At 40.0% G+C, this 4,598-nt stretch overlaps 1 long non-coding RNA gene across 1 annotated transcript; it reads left to right on the top strand.

Annotated features, from left to right (window-relative positions):
• Positions 1–1,244: 1,244 nt before the first annotated feature.
• LOC102368290 lies at positions 1,245–3,954 on the top strand. The gene is made up of 3 exons (XR_324405.1): positions 1,245–1,321; positions 3,378–3,436; positions 3,900–3,954. It is a non-coding gene; the product is annotated as an uncharacterized LOC102368290 (long non-coding RNA).
• Positions 3,955–4,598: the final 644 nt, after the last annotated feature.

Raw genomic sequence — 4,598 nt, 5'->3', positions numbered from 1 at the left:
TACTTTGAACTAAAGCACATTGAATGTATTTTGGTTCAAAGCATGCTGCTTCCATTTTTCCAGTGTGGAAGTGCATTGTACCACTGACACATGTAACATATGAGGCTGCCAGAGTGTGACAACTCACATGCTCAATGAATTGAGTCTGCTCTGACGGACTGGATTTCCAGCATGTTGGGGCAGGCTAGCTACATGTGTATAAATGCCCATGGTTTTTAAATGATAATGTGCATTACCTAAAATACATGGACACTTACACACATGCGGGGAGTCTGCTCCGATGTGCTGGAAATCCAGCACATCGAAGTCTGCTCAGACATGTAAATTGATGTGTGTTGGCAACTTCACACATGGTGTATCATCAGTGCAGCACACCTCAGTGCTGAGAAAATGGTGGCAGTGAGCTTTGAACTAAAACACGTTTGATGTGCTTTAGTTCCAAGTGCACCGCCACTATTTTCTCAGTGCTGGTGCACCTGCTTCCAATGCAGCACCAGGCACTTTTAATTAGTGCGGCTTGCTAATTAAAAGCACCTGGTGCTGTGTCGGAAGCACATGTAAAACTGCTCCATGATTTTTTTAGTGATGTTTTTATGCACATTAAAGCATGCATGTAGACACTCCCTCAGCGTTGATCTGTCCTATAAAGCAAAGCACCCAAGGAATCTATTTGAAGGGGTTTGTTTGTGGGGGGGGAGGGGTTGGCATTTGACAGAAACTATTCATTAAGACTCAATAGGCTCTGCAAGGTATCACGCATGCATACATCAGGCCATAGACTATGAAGGCCTGCTAAGCAAGTCCTAAGTACAGGTAATCTCCACCATAACTTTATTTGATAATTAATGTTCTCCATGAAACCCATGACATTTTACATGCTTTGCATGTTTTTCATCCAGCCATCATTTGCCATTGATTTATATCCTGCTGTCATTGCCTTGCATTCCAAATCAAGAATGCTGCTTAAAAATGAAAGGATCAAAATTTGTCCAAAAGTATTACTTTATTGGCATAGATTTTTGTTGTTAAACCTAGGAGGTTTTTTCTACTTCTTAGTGGACTAGTTTGAGACAGGAACAATTTTTGTTGTTTTTTGTACATCATCTAGCCCATGGGTGGCCTGGTCCTTTACTGAACTTCTTTACACTACCATAGAATAATAACTGCCATGCTGGCATGCAACAAGAACATCTGTGTCTCACTGCATTTGTGAGTGCACTCATTTTGTAATTTATAGGAGCTGCTGAAGACACTGAATGCTAAGACTCACTGAAAGTGCTGGATTTGACAAATGAATGTTCAGGCCTTCAGGGAGCAGTTGGTAAGTTTCCCTGTCCCTCCTTGAACATTATGTCTTGTGGCATACCACATACTTATTTTGCAAAGCTGGCCCCTTATGAATAATATCCCAATTCCAAGTATTTTATAAGAGTGTTTGCAAACAAGGAGCAATGAATTGCAGGGGGGGGGGGGGGGGGGGTGTTGTGTGTCCAAATGCAATTTAAAAAATATATATATTTATAACAAATTCATTTGGGGATTTGTCATGTCAAATAGATGTTAGAAGAGTTCTGGTGCGATGGAACAAAATGATATTGGTTGTCATGGTGAATAAAGCCCTATAGTAAGCAGAACATGTTTCATTTTATTTTAACTGTTATCCAAATGTCCATGAAAGTCTCTCCCATTTGGAGAAGAATGCAAGTAGGCTATGAAAAATTGATTCTGTTGACACCACTACACATGATATAATGTAAAAATCTTCAGACTTGAAGGAAAATATTTGACTTTGGAATATGCCAAGTTTATTTTTTCAAAGCAGAAATTAAAGGACTCTTACAAAACTTGGGAATCAAGTCAAACTGACTAAAGGCATGAATCCTGCAATCTTCTCTGCCATTTCCTAGTACCATATCTTAATCCTGAGCTGTAACACTATGCTATTCAAGGCCTGAAGATACCAAATGCACCCTATACTGTTCTATAGGTAGGGTGACCATGCGGCACAATATGAGATCTGGGACACTAACTGCCCCTGCCACTCACCCCACTGCTTCAGGCAGTCAATGGCCCATTAATGACCCATTGCTCTTTACTTCATAGGTGTTAACAATAATCTGTGAAGAAACAATTAGCATTAATGGGCATTTTTGCCATCTGCTAGCACTTCCTATTTCACAGCTCCTGCTGTGCTGCCTTGGTGTTTCACACCTGGGACACTTGTTCTAATTTTCACTGGCTGACTGAGACCAGCATCTGGGACTGTCCTAGCCAATCCAGGATGTATGGTCACACTATCTATAGATGACCCTGTTCATATTTTAACTTTAGCCCTGATTGCTGTTCCATTTAGCAGTGACACAAGTTAACTGACTACATTATACACGTGAGGGGTGCAACATGGCACAGGCAGGCCATGAGGAGTGGGGGAAGGCTACAAGGCTGTTAAGCCTTTTGGATTGCTCTGGAAACTGATGTCATTTAGACAACCTGCAAGTGTCTGGAGTCCCATGACTGCCATATGAACTATTTTACAGTCTGAGCCTTCCTCTACACTAGGCCTGGAAACTCAACTCCATGCCATTGAGCACACCTTTATACTAGGTTCTCAGTAGACCATTTTACATCCATCTTCCGCATTGATGCTCCCCAATTCTCCAGTGGCTGGAACTAGATTTTATGCTGTTTCTACCACTTTTAGAGGGTAAAGATCCTGGAGTGGGGATTAGGATCTTGCCCACAGTGTGCAGTAGTACTATGATGTTATCTGTCAGTAATGAGTAACACATTTGCAAAGATGTTGAATCAGAGTTCAGTCTTAAAAGGTGCCTTTATCCAGCAGTATATTTAAGCCATGAAAAGTACTATTGACTTCAGAATTTAAAACAAGTACTTTTCCAGACGGAGTGCTCAGCACTTTACAGGATCATGCCCCTACATACTAACAACTTACATTAAGCACAACCCAATAATACTAACACTCTATGCAACTGAATATTCATGACATGGAACAATGTTTGGAAGTAGAGATTATATCTTGTTCATGGAAACACTCACTGATTTACTGGTAATCCTGCCTTACAATTCACTTTTGCAATGATGCTCAACACTCACCTTTCTGATCATAGCCAGACCTCCTCTTTCTCTTTCCAGATCCTTTGTTCTCACCAGCTTCCCATTCCTTACCTTGCCTCTACACTGCCTATCAATCAGTGGTTTCCAATGTCCAACAGCACTGAATGCTATACTTATTTTGGAAGGAGTCTTGAGTTCTTTGGGAGAAGTCTATATTCCTAACATCTTTTCAGTTGTACCGCAGGTTTCTGTAGTCAGTGACATCTGTAGCTTAGATTTATTTTCCTCTTATTTACTTCTAGGTGCTATGGACCAAAAAAAGGAAAGGCGTTAGAGACACGACATGATCCTATATATTAAGGTATACTTAAAACATTTTATAACTAGTTTCCTGGTGTAAAAGTAAGTTGTTAATTACGCTGTCTGGTAGCAATAATTCTATTGCTAATTAATATCGCTTGCTGAAGCCAGGAACTGAACTTTATAAAAAATGTTAATCACATCTGCATAGTTACTTAGCTAGTCACATCTGGATAGCAACTGTAACTATGGAGGCAGCTACAGCCCTGGTAAAGAGCAATACCGTGGAAGTGATTCTTGAATAAACTTTCATAACGCTTCAGTGGTATTTCATAAGTGTTATTGGAATATATTACAGAATTGTTACAGAAGAATAGTTTTAAACCAAAAGTCCAAACAATGGATAGTAGGATACGTAATTAAAGATGCTTGGCATTTGTTCAGCAACTTATCAAAGATCTGTATGTGTTATACAAAGATAACTTGAAGGTTGGTAACTAAAGTCCTCCCTATTTTACTGATAGAGAGGCTGATACAGGAGTTGCCAAACTGCTGCTGGTTCCAGACTGATTCCAGAACTAAAGATAACTTTTCCTATAAACATTGGCTGACTGCTTGTGTCTCTTTATACTTTCCTTTTAACCTCTAAGACTGCAAGTTACAGTTAAAAGAACAGCACTTGGTTAGGATGACAGTCTGCAGCCAGAATGTCTTTTCTTCCTGCATTCACTCATTTCAGGTTAGAATTGGAAATCACTTGCAACTACTTATGGGAGGAAGGGGGAACAGGGGAAGGGCTTGGCAGTGAACAAAGGTATCAGAAAATAGAAATCAATGGACCGTTTTAGACGATTCATCAGAAGCAAGTGTCTGGATTTTGTGCTGCTAGATAGCAAAAATTACTTTCTTGGTCAGGGATGCTTTCTGACTGTGAAGCAGGAAATACATAGTTTGAGCAGCAGTCAGGTTATCAGCCAGACATAAGAGAATGAAGTATCAAGCAGTCTGGCAGTAGCAAAAAGCTTTTTGCTTTAAAGAGGTGATCAAAAGAGAAGCAAGAGCATATATAGAGGGTAAGTATCACAGCTGAATCCAACAATAACACTAACTTCAGGATCTGCAGTTGTTGCCTCTATAAAATCCAGTTTGAGGATTTGTAATTCAGTCTCAGTGTGTCTACAAGAGACACTTAATGTGCAGTAGACAAATAACAGGCAGAAGTG

This window comes from Alligator sinensis, unplaced genomic scaffold, assembly GCF_000455745.1.
Source record: "Alligator sinensis unplaced genomic scaffold, ASM45574v1 scaffold830_1, whole genome shotgun sequence".
NCBI classification, from domain to species: Eukaryota; Metazoa; Chordata; order Crocodylia; family Alligatoridae; genus Alligator; species Alligator sinensis.
This window is presented reverse-complemented; position numbering and strand designations above follow the sequence as displayed.